Below are 16,032 nucleotides of genomic sequence, written 5' to 3'. Positions count from 1 at the left end.
ATGCTGGTAAAGCATTAATTATAGGGAGATTTGTTGCACCAAACATCTATAATGGAAACAAAAAAAGTATTCTCACATTTGTCCTCAATTTCTCTCTTAAAAGTAGAAAGAACAAATAAACAAAGAAATAAAGATCAAAGTGAAAAATCAATAAAAGTAAAGCACAAGAAAAAAGCAAAATCAGTTATTTGAGAAATACTCTAAAACTGATAACATCTAGCAAGTTGAATCAGGAGCAAAGGAGAAATGACACATATTATCAATATCAAAAGTGAAATATGATAGCACTATAAATATACAGATATAAAAATGCTAATAAGTAAATATATAAGCAATTTTATGCCTAAAATTTCAACAATCTGGAAAAAATTTTAAAAATTAGCAGATGATTTGAAAAGACACTTCACCAAAAAAGATATTTGAATGTCAAATTAATGGGTGAAAATTTGCTTAACACCATTAGTTATTTATGAATGCAAATTAAAGCCATAATGAGATAGCAGTTCACCATTTTAATAATGGCTAAAATAGAGAAATGTGACGTATCAAGCTTTGAAGAGCATCTTGAACACTCATAAACTTCTTGTGAGGAAGTAAACTGGTACAATCACTCACTTGGCAAACCAATACAATATTGTAAAGTAATTAGCCTCCAATTAAAATAAATAAGTTTAAATTAAAAAAAATAAAGTAGCTTGCAATTTCCTAAAATGTTAAGTGTGCATAAGAACAGCCATTTCACTCCTACATATTTACCTTTCAAGACTATATGCCAAATCAGTAACTTGTACATGAATGAATGTAGCAGCGTTATTTGTAATAGGCAAAAACTGGACCTAACGCAAATGTCTATCAAGAACACAGTGAAGAAACAAATTGTAAAATTTACTTTCATGGGATTTGCATTCATTTCCTCATCAATCAAAAGGGATGAACAATTGATGCATGCAACAATATGGATTAATCTTTAAATCATTATTATGAAAGAAACTAGGAAACACAGAATTTGTACTGTATGATTAAATGCATACAAATTTCTAGAGAATGCAAACTTATCTATAGAGACAGAAAGCAAATCAACAGTTGCCAGAGAAAAGGGGTCCAGTAAAGGACAAGAGGGAAGGCTATGAGCGCAAGGAAACTCTTTGGAGTGATGGACACTCATTATTTTGATTGTGGGGATGGTTTCAGAGGTGTATACATTTGTCAAAACTGATCAAATTGTGCAGTTTAAATATGTTCAACTTGTGATATGCCATTAGAAGTGTTGAAAGTAACCTAAGATTGAAGATTAGTAATTAAAGAATGAATATAGAGGAGATCTCTCCACAAAATTGGGAGTCAGCATTGGCGCAATTCAAAATTGGAGCACGTGCTGTTGTAGCTGCAGCAGGAACTGCCACCATCACAGAACAAGCAGAAAGTGTCTCTAGAGAGTAGAAAGGCTAAGGTTGGCCAGAGGTTATGCAGAGAATGAATACAGAGAACAAGCTGGATACCGGGTATCTGTGGTCTGAGGTGTGTATAAACTTTAAATAAACTAGGAAAACAACAACAACAACAACTTGGACCTAGACTGGAAGCTGTTGACTAGTGAATGCTCAGATAGAGCACATGTGTTGGAGCCTTGTCATGGACAGGCAGGCACAAGGCTGGGGATGCAAATGTCTGCTCCAATAGAGTCTAACGGTGCAGCAAGGTGATGGCCAAGTTTGTCCTGGGGGCTGTGAACTTGCTGAGAAACTGCATGCTTGGAAACAGTTTTGGGAAGTGGAGAAGAAAACAAACAAACAAACAAATAATTAGTGGTAATAAGAGGACAATGAAGGATGAGATGGTTGGATGGCAAAATTGACGTGATGAAAATGAGTTTGAGTAAGCTCTGGGAGTTGGTGATGGACAGAGAACCCTGGTGTGCTGCACTCCATCGGGTCGTAAAGGGTTGGACACAATTGAGTAATCATTTTAGTTCAGTCACTCAGTAGAGTCAGACTCTTTGCGATCCCATGGACTGAGGCACACCAGGTCTCCCTGTCCATCACCAACTCCCAGAGTCCACCCAAAACCATGTCCATTGAGTTGATGATGTCATCCAACCATCTCATCCTCTGTCGTCCCCTACTCATCCTGCCCTCAATCTTTCCCAGCATCAGGGTCTTTCCAAACGAGTCAGCTCTTCGCATCAGGTGGCCAAAGTATTGGAGTTTCAGCTTCAACATCAGTCCTTCCAATGAGCACCCAGGACTGATCTCCTTTAGAATGGACTGGTTGGATCTCCTTGCATTCTAAGGGACTCACAAGAGTCTTCTTCAACACCACAGTTCAAAAGCATCAATTCTTTGGCACTCAGCTCTCTTTATAGTCCAACTCTCACATCCATACATGACCACTGGAAAAACCATAGCGCTGACTAGAAGGACCTTTGTTAGCAATGTAATGTATCTGCTTTTAATCTGCTGTCTAGGTTAATCATAATTTTCCTTCCAAGGAATAAGTGTCTTTTAATTTCATGGCTGCAATCACCATCTGCAGTGATTTTGGAGCCCCCCAAAATGAAATCAGCCACTGTTTCCACTGTTTCCCCATCTATTTGCCAGGAAGTGATGGGACCGGATGCCATGATCTTCGTTTTCTGAATGTTGAGCTTTAAGCCAACTTTTTCGCTCTCCTCTTTCACCTTCATCAAGAGGCTATTTAGTCTTTCTTCACTGCCGTAAGGGTGGTGTCATCTGCATATCTGAGGTTATTGATATTTCTCCCGGCAATCTTGATTCCAGCTTGTGCTTCTTCCAGCCCAGCATTTCTCATGATGCACTCTGCATAGAAGTTAAATAAGCAGGGTGACAATGTACAGCCTTGACATACTCCTTTTCCTATTGGAACCAGTTTGTTGTTCCATGTCCAGTTCTAACTGTTGCTTCCTGACCTACATATAGGTTTCTCAAGAGGCAGGTCAGGTGGTCTGGTATTCCCATCCCTTTCAGAGTTTTCCACAGTTTATTGTGATCCACACAGTCAAAGGCTTTGGCATAGTTAATAAAGCAGAAATAGATGTTTTTCTGGAACACTCTTGCTTTTTCCATGATCCAGCAGATGTTGGCAATTTGATCTCTGGTTCCTCTGCCTTTTCTAAAACCAGCTGGAACATCTAGAAGTTCATGGTTCACACATTGCTGAAGTCTGGCTTGGAGAATTTTGAGCATTACTTTACTAGTGTGTGAGATGAGTGCAATTGTGTGGTAGTTTGAGTATTCTTTGGCATTGCCTTTCTTTGGGATTGGAATGAAAACTGATCTTTTCCAGTCCTGTGGCCACTGGTGAGTTTTCCCAATTTGCTGGCACATTGAGTGCAGCAGTTTCACAGCATCATCTTTCAGGATTTAAAATAGCTCAATTGGAATTCCATCATCTTCCCTAGCTTTGTTCGTAGTGATGCTTTCTAAGGCCCATTTGACTTCACATTCCAGGATGTCTGGCTCTAGACCAGTGATCACACCATCGTGATTTTATGGGTGATGAAGATCTTTTTTGTACAGTTCTTCTGTGTATTCTTGCCACCTCTTCTTAGTATCTTCTGCTTCTTTTAGGTCCCTACCATTTCTCTCCTTTATTGAGCCCACCTTTGCCTAAAATATTCCCTTGGTATCTCTAATTTTCTTGAAGAGATCTCTTGTCTTTCCCACTCTGTTATTTTCTTCTATTTCTTTGCATTTGTTACTGAGGAAGGGTTTCGTATTTCTCCTTGTTATTCTTTGGAACTCTACATTTAAATGGGTATATCCTTCCTTTTCTCTTTGCTTTTTGTTTCCCTTATTTTCTCAGCTATTTGTAAGGCCTCCTTAGCCAGCCATTTTGGTTTTTTGCATTTCCTTTTTATGGGGATGGTCTTGATCCCTGTCTCCTGTACAATGTCATGAACCTCCACCCATAATTCATCAGGCACTCTGTCTGTCAGATCTAGTCCCTTATCTATTTCTCACTTCCACTCTATATTCATAAGGGATTTGATTTAGGTCATACCTGAGTGGTCTAGTGGTTTTCTCCACTTTCTTTAATTTCTAACTATTTCACCAAACAGAGCTCAAAACTGAAAATTAATGTCTCCTTTATGAACTTGTGGTGGTTTAGTCACTCAGTTGGTCCCGACTCTTCCAACCACATAGACTGTAACCTGCCAGGCTCCTCTGTTTATGCAATTTTCCAGGCAAGAATATTTGAGGCAGTTGCCATTTTCTTCTCCAGGGAATGTTCCCAACCCAGGGATCCAAACATGTATCTCCAGCATTGCAGGTGGTTTCTATACTGCTGAGCTACCAGAGAAGAGATTTATGACCTTACTTTTTTTTTTTTTTTTAATTTTCAATGTGTGTCCAGAGAATATACGCAATTTGACTTGTCCCCGAGTTTACATGTGAATGATTACGAAAATTCTCTTTAGCTTCATAGTTCACTTTGGGTTAGAGAAATTGACATTTACATTTATTCATTTCAACACCTCTGACATTTATAAAGTGGACAATTTGTGTTCAAATCATTCTCAAATCCATAGAACTCTATGATTCCAAGCACTCATTTACTCTTACATAAAGTTTTTAACATATAGAGTCCAGTTCAGTTCAGTCACTCAGTAATGTCCAACTCTTTACGATCCCATGAACCACAGCACACCAGGCCTCCCTGTCCATCACCAATTCCCAGAGTCCACCCAAACCCAGGTCCATTGAGTCGGTGATGCCATCCAACCTTCTCATCCTCAGTCTTCCCCTTCTCCTTCTGCCCTCAATCTTTCACAGCATCAGGGTCTTTTCAAATGAGTCAGCTCTTCACATCACATGGCCAAAGTATTGGAGTTTCAGCTTCACCATCAGTCCTTCCAATGAACACCCAGGACTGATTGAGTAGAAGAAATCAATTATGTTTTTCTTCTGAAAATATCTTTTGACAACAATCTTTTCTAATAGCCTTTTTCATTTCTGTGTTTCTCAGAGTGTAGATTAAGGGATTCAACATAGGAACAATGATAGTATAAAAGAGAGAAAATATTTTGTCCTCAGGGAAATTGGGAGGTGGTCTGAGGTAGGCAAAGATTAAAGGACCAAAATATAAGACAACCACAGTGATGTTAGACCCACAGGTAAACAGGGCTTTGTACCTTCCTTCAGCTGAGTGACTTCTTAAGGTGGATAATATAATGACATAGGACCCAAACAAGAGAACAGAGGTTACTAAGGCAACCATTCCTGAATTGGCAACCACAAGGACACTAGTGACATAGGTATCAGTACAGGCAACTTGCAATAAAGGAAAAATGACACAATAGTAGTGGCGAATTTCATTGGGACCACAGAAGGGCAAACAGATTATCATAGAGAACTGAGAAATGGCATGGACAGCCCCACCAGCCCAAGCTGCCAGGATGAGGAGATTGCACCTTGTCCTGTTCATGATAATCATGTAGTAGAGAAGCTTGCAGAAAGGAAAGCAGTGGTCAAAGGCCTTGACTGTAAGGACAAAGACCTTGATGATGCCAAAAAGGTGCATGGTGAAGACCTGCAGAATGCAGTTGCCATAAGAGATGGTTTTCCTTCCCGGGAGCAGGTCACTGATCTGTTTCGGTGTCACACAACAGGTATAGCAGACGTCTATGAAGGATAAGTGGCTGAGGAAATAGTACATTAGTTGGTGAAAAAGGACACTGCATCGGATAGAGACAGGATCAGAAGATTTCCCACCAGCAGCGCAACATAACAGAATAAGAAGAATACAAAGCAAAACATCTGCATATTCTGGTCAGAGGAAAGCTCCACAAAAATGAATTCTGATACATTCCTCTGATTTTCCATATGGTGAATTTAATGTGTATTATTCAAAAATTGTTGAGTACCTGAAAGAAAAATCAGCACATGCATTTGGATGAAACTCTTACAATAAAATTATAGCAAGTTTACTATAAAATTATAACCATTAACATATCATTGAAGTAAATTCATAAGGTATTTACTGTATTTGTTATGGGAAATTATAGACTTTTTTGTCCCACAGCTTCCTTTTGTATAAAAATATTCTATTCTATTGATGAAATTAAATATGTATTCTCTTAAGTATTCCTCAGTTTTTAAATTTAATAATTAACATATCACTATTTCCTGAAGGAGAAAGGAACAATTATGGAGAAGGTAATGGCTACCCATTTCTGTATTCTTCCCTAGAGAATCTCATGGGCAGAGGAGCCTGGCAGGCTGCAGTCCATAGGGTCACACAGATTCGGACACACCTGAAGCAATTAAGCAGCAACAGCATAATATTTAGGGAAAAATAAATATTTATTTACTCATTTCTGGGTATGAGACATATTGATATATTAAACATGTGTTTTTTTGGTATTATTTTATATAATGTTTCTTTCTCCAACAGGATGTTGTCTACCGCCTACATTTTCTTCATGCATAAGTGCATAAACAAATTTATGACATCTTTTTCTGAATTTTGAAATGCTTAAGTGGACAATTTATTTGCAAAACAGCTTTTTTTTTTTTGCCACTAGTGAAAAAAACATAATCTTAGAAGTCAAATAAGTCTTATAAGTCAAATAACTGGAATACATGATCATAAACACTGGAAGTCTGTCGATGATTGACATCCTAAAAATAACTGTAAAATATATGCCTCTCTTCTATTTAACCTTTAAGTGTTAAAGTCACTGCTTTTGTAGTAACCTGTACATTTGTTAAAATTAATGGTTTAATAAGTAAAGGAAAAATAAAATTGCTTATAATTACACAGGTATATTTAATTTCTGCACCTTTTATGTGTTTTATATATTTATATTTTACTGTTTAATCACTTAAATTCAGTACAAGATGATGTTATAAAATGATAAAGCATACTTTATGGTCAGTAAGTATTCAACTATTATGTGTTGAATAAATGAGGGATTGATTCATGAATCTGCTTATATCACATTTCTGCATGATTTTTAAGACATAAAATATAGGAGTGGAAAAATATGCACTACATACAATAGAACTCATCTAAATGCTGCTCTCCACCATGGTAAATCCAGAAGGTATTCCTACCTTACTTCTAGATCAGGTGTGAAGACCATATACAGCCATCACAGACATATTTTTAAAATATAATTTTTTTGTTGCAGAATTATGTAGAAATTAACAACTTCATCATTAACTGCACTGCGTAGCTATATTACTGATAAAGTTACAGTGATTTTAACTAGTGAACAGATAAGACAATAAAACACATTTGGTATCATCATAGTTTAATCTATTTGATTCCATGAGGAAGGAGTTTTTGATTTTGTCATATTATATCCTTAACATATCTCCTTGCTAATCTCCATTAAAAATATTTATTTTAATTGGGGGTTAATTACTTTACAATGTTGTATCGGTTTCGCCATACATCAACATGAATCTGCCACAGGTATACATGTGTTCCGCATCCTGAACCCCCTTCCCTCCTCTCTCCCCGTACCATCCCTCTGGGTCTTCCCAGTGCACCAGCCCCAAGCATCCAGTATCATGCATCGAACTTGGACTGGGAATTCATTTCATATATGATATTATACATGTTTTGATGCCATTCTCCCAAATCATCCCACCTTCTCCCCCTCCCACAGAGTACAAAAGACTGTTCTATACATTTGTGTCACTTTTGCTGTCTCACATACAGGGTTATATATAAATTCCATATATATGTGTTAGTATGCTTTATTGGTGTTTTTCTTTCTGGCTTACTTCACTCTGAATAATAGGCTCCAGTTTCATCCACCTCATCAGAACTGATTCAAACGTATTCTTTTGAATGGCTGAGTAATACTCCATTGTGTATATGTACCACCACTTTCTTATCCATTCATCCGCTGGTGGACATCTAGGTTGCTTCTGCTAAGTCACTTCAGTCGTGTCCTACATTGTGAGACCCCATAGAAGGTAGCCTACCAGGCTTCCCTGTCCCTGGGATTCTCCAGGCAAGAACACTGGAGTGGGTTGCCATTTCCTTCTCCAGTGCATGAAAGTGAAAGGGAAGTCGCTCAGTCTGGTCCAACTCTTTGGGACCCCATGGACTGCAGCCCACAAGGCTCCTCCGCCCATGGGATTTTCCAGGCAAGAGTACCGGAGTGGGGTGCCATTGCCTTCTCCTGTCCTGGCTATTATAAACAGTCCTGCAATGAACATTGGGGTACACGTGTCTCTTTCAATTCTGGTTTCCTTGGTGTGTATGCCCAGCAGTGGGATGGCTGGGTCACAAGGCAGTTCTATTTCCAGTTTTTTTAAGGAATCTCCACACTGTTCTCCATAGTGGCTGTACTAGTTTGCATTCCCACCAAGAGTGTAAGAGGGTTTCCTTTTCTCTACACCCTCTCCAGCATTAACTGCTTGTAGACTTTTGGATCGCAGCCTTTCTGACTGGTGTGAAATGGTACCTCATTGTGGTTTTGACTTTTATTTCTCTGACAATGAGTGATGTTGAGCATCTTTTCATGTGTTTGTTAGACATCTGTTTGTCTTCTTTGGAGAAATGTCTATTTAGTTCTTTGGCACATTTTTTGATAGGATCTTTCTTTTTTTTTTTTTTTTCTTTTTCTGGAATTGAGTTACAGGAGTTGCTTGTATATTTTTGAGATTAGTTGTTTGTCAGTTGCTTCATTTGCTATTATTTTATACCACTCTGAAGACTGTCTTTTCACCTTGATTATAGTTCCCTTTCTTGTGCAGAAGCTTTTAATTTTAATTAGGTCCCATTTGTTTATTTTTGCTTTTATTTCCAATATTCAAGGGGGTGGGTCATAGAGGATCCTCCTGTGATGTATGTCTAAGAGTGTATTTCCTATGTTCTCCTCTAGGAGTTTTTTATAATTTCTGGTCTTACGTTTAGATCTTTAATCCATTTTGAGTTTATATTTGTGTATGGTGTTAGAAAGCGTTCTAGTTTCATTCTTTTACAAGTGGTTGACCAGTTTTCCAAGCACCACTTGTTAAAGTGATTGTCTCTAATCCATTGTATATTCTTGCCTCCTTTGTCAAAGATAAAGTGTCCATAGGTGCGTGGATTTATCTCTGGGCTTTCTATTTTGTTCCATTGATCTATATTTCTGTCTTTGTGCCAGTACCATACTGTCTTAATGACTGCGGCTTTGTAGTAAAGCCTGAAGTCAGGCAGGTTGATTCCTCCAGTTCTATTCTTCTTTCTCAAGATTGCTTTGGCTATTTCAGGTTTTTTGTATTTCCATACAAATTGTGAAATTATTTGTTCTAGCTCTGTGAAAAATACCGTTGGTAGCTTGATAGGGATTTCACTGAATATATAGATTGCTTTGGGTAGTATACTCATTTTCAAGATATTGATTCTTCCGATCCATGAATATGGTACATTTCTACGTCTATTAGTGTCCTCTTTGATTTCTTTCACCAGTGTTTTTATAGTTTTCTATATGTAGGTCTTTAGTTTCTTTGTGTAGATATATTCCTAAGTGTTTTATTCTTTTCATTGTAATGGTGAATAGAATTGTTTCCTTAATTTCTCTTTCTATTTTCTCATTATTAGTGTATAGGAATGCAAGGGATATCTGTGTGTTGATTTTGTATCCTGCAACTTTGCTATATTCATTGATTAGCTCTAGTAATTTTCTGGTGGAGTCTTTAGGGTTTTCTATGTAGAGGATCATGTCATCTGCAAACAGTGAGTTTTACTTCTTCTTTTCCAATTTGGATTCCTTTTATTTCGTTTTCTGTTCTGATTGCTGTGGCCAACTCTTCCAGAACTATGTTGAATATTAGTGATGAAAGTGGGCACCGTTGTATTGTTCTTGACTTTAGGGGAAATGTTTTCAATTTTTCACCATTGAGGATAATGTTTGCTGTGGGTTTGTCATATATAGTTTTTAGTATGTTGAGGTATGTTCTTTCTATTCCTGCTTTCTGGCGACTTTTTATCATAAATGGATGTTGAATTTTGTCACAGGTTTTCTCTGCATCTATTGAGATAATCATATGGCTTTTATTTTTTGATTTGTTAATATGGTGTTCTACATTAATTGAGTTGTGGATATTGAAGAATCTTTGCATCCCTGGGATAAAGCCCACTTGGTCATGATGTATGATCTTTTTAATGTGCTGTTGGATTCTGATTACTAGAATTTTGTTAAGGATTTTTGCATCTATGTTCATCAGTGATATTGGCCTGTAGATTTCTTTTTTTGTGGCATCTTTGTCAGGTTTTGGTATTAGGGTGATGGTGGCCTCATAGAATGAGTTTGGAAGTTTACCATCCTCTGCAATTTTCTGGAAGAGTTTGAGTAGGATAGGATAGGATAGCTTTTCTCTAAAATTTTGGTAGAATTCAGCTTTGAAGCCGTCTGGACCAGGGCTTTTGTTTGCTGGAAGATTTCTGATTACAGTTTCAATTTCCCTGCTTGTGATGAGTCTTTTAAGATTTTCTATTTCTCCCTGGTTCAGTTTTGGAAAGTTGTACGTTTCTTTCTTTCTTTCTTTCTTTTTTTTTTACTTTTCTAAGAATTTGTCCATTTCTTCCACATTGTCCATTTTATTGGCATACACTTGCTGACAGTAGTCTCTTATGATCCTTTGTATTTCTGTGTTTTCTGATGTGATCTCTCCATTTTCATTTCTAATTTTGTTGATTTGGTTTTTCTCCCTTTGTTTCTTGATGAGTCTGGCTAATGATTTGTCAATTTTATTTATCCTCTCAAAGAACCAGCTTTGACTTTGTTGATTTTTGCTATGACCTCTTTTGTTTCTTCTGCATTTATGTCTGCCCTAATTTTTAAGATTTATTTCCTTCTACCAAGCCTGGGGTTCTTCATTTCTTCCTTTTCTAGTTGCTTTAGGTGTAGAGTTAGGTTATTTATTTGACCTTTTTCTTGTTTCTTGAGGTATGCCTGTATTGTTATGAACTTTCCCCTTAGCATTGCTTTTATAATGTCCCACTGGTTTTGGGTTGTTGTGTTTTCAGTTTCATCCATTTCTATTCATATTTTGATTTCTTTTTTTTTTTTATTTCTTCTGTGATTTGTTGGTTATTCAGCAGTGTGTTGTTCAGCCTCCATATGTTGGAAGTTTTAATATTTTTTCTCCTGTAATTTCCATCTAATCTTACTGTATTGTGGTCAGAAAAGATGCTTGGAATGATTTTTTTTTAAATTTACCAAGGTTAGATTTATGGCCCAGGATGTGATATATCCTGGAGAAGGTTTCATGTGCACTTGAAAAAAAGGTGAAATTCCTTGTATTGGGGTGAAATGTCCTATAGATATCAATTAGGTCTAACTGGTCTATTGTATCATTTAAGGTTTGTGTTTCCTTGTTAATTTTGTTTTTAGTTGATCTATGCATAGATGTGAGTGGGGTATTAAAGTCTCCCACTAATATTCTCTCATTGTTACCTCTATTTTTTAAAAAAATGACAGCAGATCATTTTGTTAAAAATGAAGAGACAGCTTGATCTCTTCCACTGATCACGGTGGTTAAATAACATGTATTCATGTTGTATGGTTCATTTTTTAAAATGTCACAATTATAGTCATATGTTGTATCTATTATAGAGCAATAAAATGAAAACTTACATTTTAAATAAATTTAAGTACATTGTTATAAAGAAATCTATTAAATAAGAAGGAGCTTAGTTATTAGAATGGCTTAATCATGGGAACATGGTCCCTTTGTTCCATTACAAAAGAAGCTGATAAAAAGTAACTGAATGAATTTCCCAAATCAGAAGGTTAATAAACAGTAGCTCATAGAAATAATCTGGTTTACACTTAGACTGCTGATGCCTCTTCTGGATGGAAGAAGAACAGACAAGGAATCACGAAGGACAGCAGTGGTGGAATTATTTGAATCTATATTTCAAATTCTTTGCAATATAGATGACAGATGATATGGCAGGTCATTCTAAAAATACATCTATGAAGTTACAAGAATTAAGATATAGATTAGCATTTATGATTTCAAACCCATTTGCAACATCTTTGCTTACAATTTGACCACAGTAGTTTTCAGTGTCCCAATTTGTACAGTTAAAGATTAGCTATGTGCTGTTGACTGAATGTTGTTAAGGAAATTATGCTGAAATATCAAGTATTTCTACAGAGACTGGCAAAAACAAAATTAATCTAATGAATAAATTGAGGGAATAAAATTATAGCCATGGAAAAATTATCCTTTCTTTGACTGAAGAAAAAATTTCAAAATGTTAAACTCATATATTACATTTATGCAAGTATAAATAGTTTTTAATAAAGACAATAGCAAAATAGTTAGAAAAGCTGAGGAGTATAAAATAAAGAAGAAAACTAATGACATTGATTAAAACTCTGTACATAACAGTAAATTCCATCAAGATTGTCAAGCCCTTATATGTTTTCAACACACACATATTTGCCATTAGATGAAATAGTAGATCCTTATGCCTGGCCAATTTATTCCAATTTTTCAATATTAGTGTTTGAATAAATGTTACCATTGTGTCAAATATTTATTTCTGAATTAGTGGAAGACAAACAACTGTCATCCTGCATAAGCTTAGACACTACTAATTTTACTCTCCAAAATTATTTTAAATATTTTGCTTTCCATAAAATTATTAAGAACTTAAAACAGGAACAAAGTGTACTCTTTCGAGATTCTTTGGAAAGGATGTTTAATCTGTCTAAACTTCAGAATCCTTATATGTGCAACTGCAATATTGATATATTCTTAAAGATAATATTGAGAAGTACATAAAATTATAATGTGAAGCTTCCTAGTATGGTACCTAGTGCATAACAACTAGACAGGATTCCTTTCCCTACCATTGACTTACCTTCACCAATTTCAATCAGTCTAATTTATTTTAGGAAAATCATCATTTGATCTCTGTAGATTAGATGCTCAAAAGTCATAGACAACCTAAACATTTCAAAATTTTAATGTTATTTCCCCTACTTCATTTCAGCCTGCAATATACAATTAAGGCTAAACATCACCAAAGCATGTACTCTTATTGCTATACCACAATTAAATATAAAACCTTACAATAACAGTTAAGGAGAACAAAAGGCAAATAGCATGCCATTAGCCTAATACAAGCAAAAACATCAGGATAATTTTTGAGTTGCCTTCAGGTTAGTTTCCAGTTCTTCAGGAAAATATCTGCTTGGTACATTCTCCACTTTTGGTAAGCGCTGTGCTAACACTTTTCAATCATATAAACCCAAAATAAAATGGGATACTACAAATCCATGATGCAAACAAAGTTATATTAATTCTCTGCAAATATCTTCAGGATTGTTTTTCTGGGAGAAGCTCTGTTGTTTTGCAAAGGAAATCAAGAGTTAGGTGCCCTTGAATCCATCCTGAACTCACAGAGAAGTATAAATTCTTTCCACAGAGATGTGGTCTGGTCTTTTGATTAGACATAATTTGTTTACACCTGCTCTGAATTGCAAGTAAGCCGGAGACATTTTTCTATACCTGCTAAAGCAATGTGCATATGCATTCTGTAGTCGCCACCTGCTTTACGCTTGTGCCTGGAGGAAATGATATCTGCAAGAACCAACTATAAATAGGGCATTATAAAAATTCATTCTTTGAAAGCTAGGGGCATTTGTTTTCCCAAAACTGTTTCGAAAGCAATCTTGCTATAATCACTAACCAGTTGTCCAATGTTATATTTCTCAGGTCTCCTGGGAATTTTCAGTCTGTAAATTTGCTTTTCACTTTGCTTTAGCAGGGCTCTGGGCACTGGGTCTCTAGAAGGCAGTATTCTTATTCAGACCTGAGGATGGTCAGAAAATTCTGCCATCTTTAGCTAATGCTCTTGTTTGAAAAGCAGGAGGGAGACTTAGTAGCCCTGAGGAAGCATGAGGTTTCTTTGGAGGAGGTCTCTACTTCTTGAGAGGGGAACAACAAAGAGAATCAAAGGGGAAAAATACAGAGCTTGAATAATTGTCATGAACAAAGCAATATGGATACAGGAGTCACTTAATAAAAATACCAACCAGCTGGCACTCTATTCCTCTCAGTCCCAGGTTATTTACTGTCACATTTATTTCCATTTCTCAAATGGGAGATTGGGTTTTGCATATAAAAGGAAGAGAAAATAATCAAACCAAATGAACTTTCCTTTCCTTTTGGCAAAAGGGAAAAGATACACACACAACTATGAATTATCAGTTGCGAGTCAATATTACAGGTTATTACGATATATTGAATATAACTGCCTGTGCTATAATGAATTCTTATTGCTTCTCAGTTTTACATATATAGTTTGTATCTGTTAACCCCATACTCCTAATTTGTCCTTCCTCCCCTTTCTCTCCCCTTTGATAATCATGGGTTTGTTTTCTATTTCTGTAAGTCTGCTTGTGTTTTGTATATGATTCATTTGTATTGTTTATTAGATTCCACATTTAAGTGATATCATATCGTAATTGTCTTTGATTTATTTCACTAAGCATAATACTCTCTAGGACTATCAATGTGGCTGAAAAAGGCAATATTTCATTCTTTCAAAATTATCATCAATCTGGAAAATTTTCAATAATCAGCACTTTAATTTTTTTTCTCATTGTTATCCAAACCCTAGAGTTTGATAAACATTGTTTTTTCACTTTTATTTTACTTCATTGATAATGAATAAAATATTCTCTATCTTCTTGTATTTCTAATTCTATGTTCTGGTAATTTGTTAATAACTGCATTTCTATTTACTATTGCTTTCTTAAGATAAGATAAACTTCTTAAGATATTTATTGTTTCTTTCCTTTTTGTTGTATCCATCAAATTTCAAATTAAAATATTATTTTTATTTAATTTTTTAAACACCCTGGAAAATTTTGAGATTCATATATCGTGTTTTGAAAATTATTATTTTTATATAATAAATATTTTTACATTATATTTTTGTCTGACGACCTCAATACAGAAAGTCATTGTGTGACATACTCTGCAATATCTATGTTCAATATAATTTCCCCCTATATTCAAGGTTATTTTTTTAATGTGGTCATAACCTTTTGGAAAAAATTAAATATTTTCTCTTTTAGTTTGATTTTGAATTCAAGAATGTTTATCTCTTTTATGCTATAATAGAAGTTCTTGGAAAGTTGGAATTGTCTATATTTTGTGTTTGTGTACATGTAAGTGTTTTTGTGTGCATTGCAAACCAGCATTAGCATTTGTTGTTGTTCAGTTGCTCAATCATGTCCAACTCTTTGCGACCCCATGGACTGTTTCCCTGTCCTTCACTAACTCCTGGGGCTTGCTCAAACTCATGTCCATTGAGTCTGTGATGCCATAAAATCATCTCATCCTCTGTTGTTCCCTTCTCTTCCTGCCTTCAATCTTTCCCAACATCAGGATCTTTTCCAATGAGCTGGCTCTTTGCAGCAGGTGGCCAAAGTATTGGAGCTTCAGTTTTAGCATCACTCCTTACAATGGATATTCAAGATTGCTTTGCTTTAGGATTGATTGGTTTGACTCCTTGCAGTCCAAGGATCTCTGATGTTCTCCAGCACCACAGTTTGAAGGCATCAATATTTGGCGCTCAGCTTTCTTTACTGTCCAGCTCTCACATCCTTACATGACTGCTGGAAAACCAAAGCTTTGAACATACAGACCTTTGGCAAAATAATATCTCTGCTTTTTAATACAGTGTAGATTTGTCATTGCTTTTCTTTCAGGGAGAAAGCATCTTTTAATTTCATGGCTGCAGTCACCATTCACAGTGATTTTGGAGCCCAAGAAAATAAAGTCTGCCACAATTTCCATTGTTTCCTCATTTATTTGCCATGAAGTGATGGGACAGGATGCCATGATCTTTGTTTTTTGTGTGTTGAGTTTTAAGCCAGCTTTTTCACTCTCCTTTTTCACCATTATCAAGAGGCTTTTTAATTCCTCTTCACTTTCTGTGCTAAGGGTGGCATCACCTGCTTATACCTTCTTTACCTGAAACCACTGCCGCTATTTAGAGGCCATTGAAATGCATTTTTTTCTTTTTACTCAGAATCTAAGT

General features: G+C 35.9%; 1 pseudogene; it reads right to left on the bottom strand.

Moving 5' to 3' along the window:
• Positions 1 to 4,908: 4,908 nt before the first annotated feature.
• LOC138442870 (olfactory receptor 4P4-like) lies at positions 4,909 to 5,843 on the bottom strand (annotated as a pseudogene).
• Between the last annotated feature and the right edge of the window lie 10,189 nt (positions 5,844 to 16,032).

The sequence above is a fragment of the Ovis canadensis genome, chromosome 6 (genome assembly GCF_042477335.2).
Source record: "Ovis canadensis isolate MfBH-ARS-UI-01 breed Bighorn chromosome 6, ARS-UI_OviCan_v2, whole genome shotgun sequence".
NCBI classification, from domain to species: Eukaryota; Metazoa; Chordata; class Mammalia; order Artiodactyla; family Bovidae; genus Ovis; species Ovis canadensis.
The sequence above is the reverse complement of the archived record's forward strand: the minus strand, read 5'-3'. Positions and strand labels throughout refer to the sequence as shown.